Raw genomic sequence first — 12,427 nt, forward strand, 5'->3', positions numbered from 1 at the left:
GACGACAGCGTGAGTTGTTCTGCTTGAAAAACAACAGCCATTGCTAATTAAGCCCAGTCCCATAAGGACAGGGAAAACAGAAAATTGAGTGTGTGTGTGTGTGTGTGTCTGTGCATTCGTGTGTGCGTGTGTGTGTACTGTATGTGTGTGTGTGTGTGTCTGCTGTCATTAGGGGCCCCATGTCAGAGTCATGCAGGTTAGGGCCCTACTCTCATTAATGAGATATGTTCTGTTCTGTTCTCCTCACAGAAAAACATCTCCCTGTCAAAACAACCTAAATCTCTGTCCCAAATGTCACCCTATTCCCTTTATAGTGCACTACTGTTGACCAAGGCCCATAGGGCTCTGACAGGGAATAGGGTGCCATTTGGGATGCAACATAAACCAGAGGTGTGTCCCCTGGTCCTGTCTGTCTATTGGACTAAGCGCTAATATGTTCAATCTCATTTTAAGTATGAGAGGGGGTCTGGGTACGTTGCATATTGACCCGTCTGAACAGCCTTGACAGCCCCTGTCGGGCGGGGGTGGCTTAACTAGATTACTGTTATATGTAGCCAGGGTAATGGGCAGCTCTCTGGAGAGGTAACATGGTGGTGCTGGTGGTGATTTGTGCCTTTGGCTGGCAGAGTCTGAGGAGGAGAAAAACATTCAAACACCAAATATTCAAAGAGCATCAATCTAACTCTGTCTATCTCTCTCTTTCTCTCTCCATCTCTCTCTCTGTCTCTCTCCATCGCTCTCTCTCTGTCTCTCTCCATCTCTCTCTGTCTCTCTCTCTCTCTCTCTCCTCAGGGGACAGGTCTGATGTATTACAGCAGCAGAAGATCAATCAATCCACTCACAGTGCCCAGCGCCATCTCCCCACCTTCACCCTTACCCAGGACAGAGTGCTCCTCTTCTGGCTGCGAGGCGGCTGCCATCTCCCTTTGGCTGGAGCCCTGAGTTCCAGCCCCTCCCTATGTCTTCCGCTCTCTCCCTGTGGCTGGTGCTTTTCTTCTAGCTGTCCCGCGGCTAACCTCTCCATATGCCTGCTACCTCTGTGCTCAACCCTCTCCCTATGGCAGGACAACCTCTCCATATGGCAGCTACCCTGTGCTCCACTACACCCAGTCAGAAGCTACCATGAGTCAGATTGAGAGTTGAGTTAGGTCCCTCCCCCTTCTACACCCTGCAACTTGAACATCATGAAGCTTCAGATATACAGGTATAGCCTCCAGTCAGTCAGGTAGCTGGCTGTTTTATTCACGGTCAGGGTGTCTGTGTTGTGGCTGGTAAGTGCATGAATGGAGGGATAGAAGAACGTGTCTATTGGAGGATGTGGTGCCAGGTGTGGATGGAGAGAAGGATGGAGGGATAGAAGTACGTTTAAATTGGAGAAGAGGATGTAGTGCTGGGGGTAGATAATATAAATAATTTAGCAGACCCTTTTATCCAAAGTTACTTACAGTTGTGCGTGCATACATTTTTTATGCACGTGTGGTCCCGGGGATCCAAACCACTATCCTGGCATTGCAAGCGCCATGCTCTACCAACTGAGCTACAGGAGGGATAGAAAATAAGCTGTCTATTGGAGGAGAGGATGTGGTGTCTGGGGTGGATAGAGGGAATGATGGAGGGATAGAAGAAGGTGTGTATTGGAGGAGAGGATGTGGTGCCTGGGGTGGATAGAGGGAAGGATGGAGGGATAGAAGAAGGTGTGTATTGGAGGAGAGGATGTGGTGCCACCACTCTCGTTTTGATTAATGGACCTCTCTGGCCGTGAGTGACGAATTATCAGAGGGTCGGCCCGCTCATTCATCACTGTCACTGCGGCAACGCTAGTGTTGGGGCGTCTCAGGTCGGTCCGCAGCAATCTTCCTCTTATCTCCTCCACCTGGCACCTGGGATCCCACTGCACAGTGGAAGGAGAGGAGAGAGGGAATGAGAGGAGGACAGGAGACAGAAGGGGAGAGAAGGAGAGGGGTCGGGAGGAAAGGAGAGGAGAGAAAGATGAGAGGAGAGGGGGAATGAAAGAGGAAGAGGAGAGGGAATGGAAGAGGAGGGAGATTGAGCGAGAGAATGAGGGGAGGAGGGAGGACGATTGATGGAGAGGGAGAGAACGAGTGATAGAAGATGAGGAGGGAGGAAGAAGGAGAATGAAGATTAGCCTTTTTAGAAGGTTTTTCACACCTCATAGCACTTTCTCACATCTCTGACTACACAGCCATTACAAATCAGGACGCCTCAACACTTCACCTCACTGCAAATTGACTGTACGGGCATGTTGGTCAGATAAAGTCACTTTAATGGCTGCATGCGGGCGGCTACGACGGCCTGTTATCGTAGTATTAAAGTTAATTTGGGAGAGAGAACGGGTGTCTGATAAGGCTGTGTGCTGTTGAACAGCTGAGTGGCAGATAGTTTTTTTTGTCACCACTCAGCCTGTGGCTCTGCATGCCTATCCCCTAATTAAGCAGGTAGAGCGATGCGGAGCAGTGGGAATCTTATCAGTTAGCGCCAACGCTGCTGCAGAGATTGTGTTTAGAAGTGGTGGGAGTGAAGAGTGTTAATTAATTACCAACCAGGCCTGCTTTATCATGACAAAGCTGCTCAGCTGTCATCTTACCAGCTCCTGTTGCGATGGGATGGACATTGTGCATCCCATCACACTCTTATGCAGAGAAAGATTCATACACACGCGCAGGCAGATAGAAAAGCATACACACACGCACGCTTTCCCCCTTCCTCTTTTAAATTTTTTTTAAAAAAGGAGAGAGAGAGAGAGAGAGAGAGAGAGAGAGTTCCATTCTCTCCCTCTCTCCTTTGATATGCAGAGGACAGGGCTGAGCCTGTGATGGATGAGCAATAGACAGCTGTCAGCCGGCGGGGAGACAACCGGGCCAGGGGCGCCCAACGGAGGCACACCTAATTCCCAGGTCTTATTTTGTCAATAAACACCAGCCAGTGGCACTCAATTAGACGGCTTTATTGACTGCATTCCCTGGGCTGTGTCGGATGTCAGCTGGCTACACAGCTTGACGTCCGGCGTGGACACTTCTCTCAGAGATTACAGAAAATAGAAGAGAGGATAAAATAAATAATAAGTAGGGGGAGAACGAGAGAGAGAATGTGAGAAAAGGTGGGAAAGAGAGAGAGAGAGAGGGGGGAGAGAAGAGGGTGTGTGTGAGAGAGAGAGAGAGAGAGAGAGAGAGAGAGGAGGGTGTGTGTGTCAGAGAGAGATTATCTATAGTACATGTCTCCTTTTCTTTAAAGGTCAAATGCAGCCGTTCTTATCTCAATATCAATCAATTTCTGGGTAACAAATAAGTACCTTACTGTAATTGTTTCAATTAAAATGGCCAAAAATAAACAAAAATAGCTTATTAGCAAAATGCAATTCCTCAAAATCAAAGCAAATTGTATTAGTCACATGCGACGAATACAACGGGTGTAGACCTTACCGTGAAATGCTTACTTACAGGCCCTTAACCAACCATGGAGCTTCAAGAAAAATAAGAGTTAAGAAAAAGATTTACTAAATAAACTAATGTAAAAAAATTAAAGAGCAACAATAAAATAAAAATAACGAGGCTATATACAGGTACCGAATCAATGTGCGGGGTTACAGATTAGTCAAGTTAATTTAGGTAATATGTACATGTACTGTAGGTAGGTGTAAAGTGACTATGCATAGATAATAGATAATAAACAGCGAGTAGCATAGTAATAAAGGGGGGGAGGGGGTCAAAGCAAATATTCCGGGTAGCTAATTGATTAGCTGTTCAGCAGTCTGACAGTTTGGGGGTAGAAGCTGTTAACTTATTATGGGCAGGTGGGACGGTATCGTCCCACCTGGCCAACATCCGGTGAAATTGCAGAGCGCAAAATTCAAACGACAGTATTATAAATATTTTACTTTCATAAAATCACAAGTGTAATACATCAAAATAAAGCTTAACTTCTTGTTAATCCAGCCGCTGTGTCAGATTTCAAAAAGGCTTTATGGCGAAAGCAAACCATGCGATTATCTGAGGACAGCGCCCCGCATACAAACACATGAAAAACATATTTCAACGAGGCAGGTGTGACACAAAAGTCAGAAATAGCGATATTGAAAATGCCTTACCTTTGATGATCTTCTTCTGTTGGCACTCGAAAAGGTCCCAGTTACATCACAAATGGTCCTTTTGTTCGATAATGTCCTTCTTTATATCCATAAAAACTCAGTTTAGCTGGCGCTCTTCAGTCAATAATCCACCCAGTTTCCCTCCATCAAAATGCAAACAAAATGAAGCCCAAACGTTACTAATAAACTTTTCCAAACAAGTCAAAAAACTTTATAATCAAACCTTAGGTACCCTAATACATAAATAAATGATACAATTTAAGACAGAGAATCGTTATTGTCTTTACCGGAGAAAAATACCAAAGAACGTGCTTGGAAACACTACAGCCAAAATGGGAGCCACCTAGAAAAACTAGAATTTCTGGCAAATTTTTCCAAAAACCAGCCTGAAACTCTTTCTAAAGACTGTTGACATCTAGTGGAAGCTTGACATCTAGTGGAAGCCCGAGGAACTTCAATCTGGGAGGACTTGGCCTTATAATAAAAGTGATTGCCATTGAAAATTGTGGTAGGCTGAATTATTGTTTTTGGGGATGGTTTGTCCTCGGTGTTTCGCCTGCCATATCAGTTATGTTATAGTCACAGACATAATGTTAACCTCTCTAGGGTAGGGGGCAGTATTTGCACGGCCGGATAAAAAACGTACCCGATTTAATCTGGTTATTACTACTGTCCAGAAACTAGAATATGCATATAATTATTGGCTTTGGATAGAAAACACCCTAAAGTTTCTAAAACTGTTTGAATGGTGTCTGTGAGTATAACAGAACTCATATGGCAGGCAAAAACCTGAGAAGATTCCAAACAGGAAGTAACCTCTCTGACCATTTCTTGGGCTTCTACACTCTCTTTATTGAAAACTGAGGATCTCTGCTGTAACGTGACACTTCCTACGGCTCCCATAGGCTCTCAGAAGGCGGCAAAACGCTGAATGATGTCTTTGCAGGCCCTGGCTGAAAAACAGTAGCACATTTGGATAATTGTCGATCAGAGAACAATGAGACTGAGGCGCGTGCACGAGACGACACCATGTTTTTATTTTTTTGTCTATGAACGTAAACAGGGTTTCCCGGTCGGAATATTATCGCTTTTTTACGAGAAAAATCGCATAAAAATTGATTTTAACTTCTCTAGGGCCAGTGGGACGAAATCGTCCCACCTACGTAACAGCCAGTGGAATCCTGTGGCGCGTTATTCAAATACCTTAGAAATGCAATTACTTCAATTTCTCAAACATATTACTATTTTACACCATTTTAAAGACAAGACTCTCGTTAACCTGTTAGGGCTAGGGGGCAGTATTGACACGGCTGGATAAAAAACATACCCGATTTAATCTGGTTACCACTCCTACCCAGTAACTAGAATATGCATATACTTATTACATATGGATAGAAAAGACCCTAAAGTTTCTAAAACTGTTTGAATGGTGTCTATGAGTATAACAGAACTCAAATGGCAGGTCAAAACCTGAGAGATTCCTTTTCAGGAAGTGGCCTGTCTGACCATTTCTGGAACTTCTTTGCCATCTCTATCTTTTACTAAGGATCTCTGCTCTAACGTGACATTTCCTACGTCGTCCATAGGCGCTCAGAGCCCGGGGAAAACCTGAATGTCGTCATCCCAGCCCCAGGCTGAAACACATTATCGCCTTTCTCAAGTGGCCGATCAAGGGACTCTGGGCTTAGGCGCGTGACCTGGCCGCCCCCGTCTTTGTGATTTTTTCCTCTGTTTGCCGAAAAGGAGATTCCCGGTCGGAATATTATCGCTTTTCTACGAGAAAAATGGCATAAAAATTGATTTTAAACAGCGGTTGACATGCTTCGAAGTACGGTAATGGAATATTTAGATTTTTTTTGTCACGAATTGCGCCATGCGCGTGACCCTTCTTTACCATTTCGGATAGTGTCTGGAACGCACGAACAAAACGCCGCTATTCGGATATAACGATGGATTATTTTGGACCAAACCAACATTTGTTATTGAAGTAGCAGTCCTGGGAGTGCATTCTGACGAAGACAACAAAAGGTAATCAAACTTTTATAATAGTAAATATGATTATGGTGAGTGCTAAACTTGCCGGGTGTCTAAATAGCTAGCCCGTGATGCCTGGGCTATGTACTTAGAATATTGCAAAATGTGCTTTCACCAAAAAGCTATTTTAAAATCGGACATATCGAGTTACCGTACTTCGAAGAATGTCAAACGCTGTTTAAAATCAATTTTTATGCGATTTTTCTCGTAAAAAAAGCGATAATATTCCGACCGGGAAACCCTGTTTTCGTTCAAAGACGAAAAAATAAAAACATGGTGTCGGCTCGTGCACGCGCCCCCAGTCTCATTGTTTTCAGATCGACCACTATCCAAATGCGCTACTGTTTTTCAGCCATGGCCTGCAAAGTCATCATTCACCGTTCTGCCGCCTTCTGAAAGCCTATGGGAGCGTTAGAAAATGTCACGTTATGCCAGAGATCCCCTGTTTTGGATAGAGATGATCAAGAAGGCCAAGAAATAGTCAGAGAGGGCGCTTCCTGTTTGGAATCTTCTCAGGTTTTGGCCTGCCAAATGAGTTCTGTTATACTCACAGACACCATTCAAACAGTTTTAGAAACTTTGGAGTGTTTTCTATCCAAAGCTAATAATTATATGCATATTCTAGTTTCTGGGCAGGAGTAATAATCAGATTAAATCGGGTACGTTTTTTATCCGGCCGTGAAAATACTGCCCCCTATGGGCTAGGTGGGACGCTAGCTACTATTTTACACCATTTTAAAGATAAGACTCTCCTTTATCTAACCACATTGTCCGATTTCAAAAAGGCTTTACAGCGAAAGCAAAACATTAGATTATGTTAGGAGAGTACATAGACAAAAATAATCACACAGCCATTTTCCAAGCAAGGACATGCGTCAATAAAACCCAAAACACAGCTAAATGAAGCACTAACCTTTGACGGTCTTCATCAGATGACACTCCTAGGACATTATGTTACACAATACATGTATGTTTTGTTCGATAAAGTTCATATTTACATCCAAAAACAGTATTTTACATTGGCGCGTGATGTTCAGAAAATGTATTCCCACCAAAACCCTCGGTGAATGTGCACATCAATTTACAAAAATACTCATCATGAATGTTGACAAAATATATAACAATTATTTTAAGAATTATGGATAGACTACCCCTGGATGCAACCGCTGTGTCAGATTTTAAAATAGCTTTACGGAGAAAGCACATTTTTCTATATTCTGAGTGCATAGCTCAGTCATCACGGTGAGCTATTCAGACACCCGCCAAGTTCGGGGCAACCTAAACTCAGAATTAGTATTAGAAATATTCCCTTACCTTTGCTGATCTTCATCAGAATGAACTACCAGGACTGCTACTTCCACAAGAAATGTTGTTTTTGTTCGAAATAATCCATATTTATGTACAAATACCTCCGTTTTGTTCGTGCGTACAGATCACTTATCCAAAGGCGCGGAACGAGAGATGAAAACTCAAAATGTTCCATTACCGTACTTAGAAGCATGTCAAACGTTGTTTAAAATCAATCTTTATGGTAATTTTTTATGTAGAATTGCGATAATATTCCAACCGGACAATAGCATATTCATTCAAGGAGAAAAAGAAGGAGCGGCGTGCTCGCGTGACCGTGCATATCCAATCCCTTTGTTGCCAGGCAGACCACTCAGTGAATGAGCTCCTATACTCTGCCCAGTGACAGGAAAATGCTCAAACCACTTTCTGAAGGCTTTAGACAGCCAACGGAAGCCTTTAGACAGTGCAACGTCCTCCACAGACACTTTAGCTTCGATAGAGAATCAAAAGAAGAACTACAATTCTCAGACTTTTCACTTCCTGCTTGGATTTTTCTCAGGTTTTCGCCTGCCATATGTGTTCTGTTATACTCACAGACACCATTCAAACAGTTTTAGAAAGTTCAGAGTGTTTTCTCTCCAAATCTCCTAATAATATGCATATTCTAGTTTCTGGGCCAGAGTAGTAACCTGTTTAAATTGGGTACGTTTTTCATCCGGCTGTGAAAATACTGCCCCCTAGCCCAGACAGGTTAATGAGAGGGATGTGTAACCTGAAAACTAGCAATTACCGACTCTCACCCGCTACTGCAAGAACAGGTCCTGAACTCAACTGCAGTCCCTCAATGTAGTTAACTATAGCTTAATCATATTTAGGAAGTACATATCCTTGGAAAGATAACTGCCAATGATTCTCTGCCCGTCCATAGGCAGCCTACTCTATTTCAATGAGACCACACATGGTGTACTTGATCTCACACGTCGAACTCGAAGAAGACAGGTAGGCTAAAGAAGTTGAATTCTGAGAGTGTGTGAATAATAAGACAAAGATGTGCTTTTAATACAATAGGTAGGCCTAGGCTAATGCATAGAAAGCAGAAAGACGACTGTTTCCAAATAATTTGTGGGACAACACATTTAAGTCATCTGTCTGACAACTCGCTCCCACCGTTCCATGAAAAATGCCAACTGCACCGCGATTATCTCTGTCGGGACCCACAGGTCCTGCAGGAATGCAACCCTCTACCTCGTAGTGTGGAAATATATATACAGCATAGAAAAATCTATTTTTTGACTGCACTGCCTCTTTAAGAAAGAGAGGTTATTAGGCCTGTAATATTCCTCTATGTTTTCCCCCCTCACACATAATACTGAAAGGGAGCACAAGAAAAACTTTAAAAAAATCATATATATCATATCAGAAATAGGGTCTTCTAATTGGCAGGAACCACTTTGTCGTCTTTTATGTTTACTTTCGCAACTAGAACAAAAAATGACTCTCCATCCTAGTGTCTTCCTCTAATTGAGCACAAATCCCCTAAACATTGTTTTGCTTTCTCCTTCTTCTTGTCCTTCCTCTTTTGTTATGACATCAAACACTACCGTTACTACGGTTTCCTCTTCTGAAGAAGGGAAACTGAGAAAAACAAACAAAATAGCCTGCAGCGTGGGCTACTTTTTGCAATAAATTGATTTAAGTGCTGTGCCCCACAGGGTTTTTGCAAGAATACGCAAACAAACTGAAATAAATTGTCAGAGTTTTTTTTCCTAAGACTTTCTCCACATGAGGACATCTATGTACTCAGTCCTGTGGATGACACCTACAGTAAAGGACACAGAAGGCTAGGCAAGATCTTGATTTAATGAAACAATTCTAAATAAACCTAATCTTTTTCAGCATGTTGTAAATGTGTTCGCTGGATTGATGGAAGTTGGTTACACACCTTGGAGGTCCAAAGTGCTCCAACTCAGTCTTTGCTCTAATTATGATCATTAACACACGATGTGATCCACACACCACACGCACACATGCTCACAAACACACCACGCACGCACACACACACACACACACACACACACACACACACACACACACACACACACACACACACACACACACACACACACACACACACACACACACACACACACACACACACACACACACACACACACACACACACACACACACACAATCATTTCCGCTACTGCATTGGGCCCACAATGCATCTAAAACACTGGCCATATGTAGGCTGCCTTTGCTCATCAGCTCCATGTTAACCCCACAGGCATTGGCCCACTGTGGCCTAGTGTGGGCAGCCTATATCTGGTGAGAGCAGCACTTACATTGCCTGAAATAAGCCCATCTTCTCCCAGCAAACATGCCCACATTGGCACGATGTGGGCCCAATGCGGGCTTAAATATTGGCCTTATATACAGTAGGGTGCTCTTATTGGGCAGATGCACCTTTGCTTCTTAATAGTAATGTATTTATAATTTATTTATTACAATTTAATTTAATGCATACACTGCATAATTGTCTACCCTTGAAGATATTTAGGGAACATGTTAAATTGTTTCAGAAGGACAACCAAGTTTTTACTACACTGCAAAAAATATGACTTGTTTTTCCAGTAACTTACTGGCAGCCAGTTACCTGTAAGTTACTGTAAAAAAGATACAGAATGTTCCTCTAAATTCCAAATAAACTGGTTTAACACTACATTACTGTAAAAAAATGTATTTACGGTAATATACTGTTAAAGCAAAGTTTATTTGGGATTTACGGTAACACACTATCTTTTTAACACACTAACAATTTACAGATAATAGGCTGCCAGTAAGTTACTGTAAAAACAAGTTATGATTTTCACAGTGTATCATACATATTTTTTACAAGATAAATGATTCAGTTTCACATAAACGAGTAACTGCTTTGATGTTTGCAGAGAACGACAGGGTGTTGTCTAGGGTCACGCCAAGGTTCTTTGCACACCGGGAGGGGGACACTGTGGAGTTGTCCCCTGTGATCAAGAGGTCTTGGAGCGGGCAGGTCTTCCACGGGAGGAAGAGCAGCTCTGTCTTGTCAAGGTTGAACTTGAGATGGTGGGCCCGACCTCCAAACTGAGATGTCTGCCAGGAATGCAGAGATGCGTGTCGCCACATGGGTGTCAGAAGGGGGAATGAGAAAAGTAGTTGAGTGTCGTCCGCATAGCAATGATTGGAGAGACCATGTGAGAATATGACAAAGCCGAGTGACTTAGTGTAGAGAAAAAAGAGGAGATGGCCTAGAACTGAGCCATGGGGACACCAGTAGTGAGAGCACATGGTATAATCACAGATCCTTTCCACGCCACCTGGTAGGAGCAATCATGCAAGTAGGATGAAATCCAGGAGTGTGCAGAGCCCAGCCCTGAGAGGATGGAATGGAGGATCTGATGTTTCACGTGCCGATGGCAGCAGGTACAATGCATTCTGAAAGTTTTCAGACCCATTGACTTTTTCCACATTTTGTTACGTTACAGCCTTATTCAAACATTTATTTAAACAAAAAATCCCCTCACCAATCTACACACAATACCCAATAATGACAGAGTGAAAACTATTTTTTAGAAATGTTTGTAAATTTATATACATATATATATATACACTGCTCAAAAAAATAAAGGGAACACTTAAACAACACAATGTAACTCCAAGTCAATCACACTTCTGTGAAATCAAACTGTCCACTTAGGAAGCAACACGGATTGACAATACATTTCACATGCTGTTGTGCAAATGGAATAGACAACAGGTGGAAATTATAGGCAATTAGCAAGACACCCCCAATAAAGGAGTGGTTCTGCAGGTGGGGACCACAGACCACTTCTCAGTTCCTATGCTTCCTGGCTGATGGTTTGGTCACTTTTGAATGCTGGCGGTGCTTTCACTCTAGTGGTAGCATGAGACGGAGTCTACAACCCACACAAGTGGCTCAGGTAGTGCAGCTCATCCAGGATGGCACATCAATGCCAGCTGTGGCAAGAAGGTTTGCTGTGTCTGTCAGCGTAGTGTCCAGAGCATGGAGGCGCTACCAGGAGACAGGCCAGTACATCAGGAGATGTGGAGGATGCCGTAGGAGGGCAACAACCCAGCAGCAGGACCGCTACCTCCACCTTTGTGCAAGGAGGAGCAGGAGAAGCACTGCCAGAGCCCTGCAAAATGACCTCCAGCAGGCCAAAAATGTGCATGTGTCTGCTCAAACGGTCAGAAACAGACTCCATGAGGGTGGTATGAGGGCCCGACGTCCACAGGTGGGGGTTGTGCTTACAGCCCAACACCGTGCAGGACGTTTGGCATTTGCCAGAGAACACCAAGATTGGCAAATTCGCCACAGGCGCCCTGTGCTCTTCACAGATGAAAGCAGGTTCACACTGAGCACGTGACAGAGTCTGGAGACGCCGTGGAGAACGTTCTGCTGCCTGCAACATCCTCCAGCAAGACCGGTTTGGCGGTGGGTCAGTCATGGTGTGGGGTGGCATTTCTTTGGGGGGCCGCACAGCCCTCCATGTGCTCGCCAAAGGTAGCCTGACTGCCATTAGGTACCGAGATGAGATTCTCAGACCCCTTGTGAGACCATATGCTGATGCGGTTGGCCCTGGGTTCCTCCTAATCCAAGACAATGCTAGACCTCATGTGGCTGGAGTGTGTCAGCAGTTCCTGCAAGAGGAAGGCATTGATGCTATGGACTGGCCCGCCCGTTCCCCAGACCTGAATCCAATTGAGCACATCTGGGACATCATGTCTCGCTCCATCCACCAACGCCACGTTGCACCACAGACTGTCCAGGAGTTGGCGGATGCTTTAGTCCAGGTCTGGGAGGAGATCCCTCAGGAGACCATCCGCCACCTCATCAGGAGCATGCCCAGGTGTTGTAGGGCGGTCATACAGGCACGTGGAGGCCACACACACTACTGAGCCTTATTTTGACTTGTTTTAAGGACATTACATCAAAGT

Source organism: Salmo salar, chromosome ssa28, assembly GCF_905237065.1.
Source record: "Salmo salar chromosome ssa28, Ssal_v3.1, whole genome shotgun sequence".
NCBI lineage: Eukaryota > Metazoa > Chordata > Actinopteri > Salmoniformes > Salmonidae > Salmo > Salmo salar.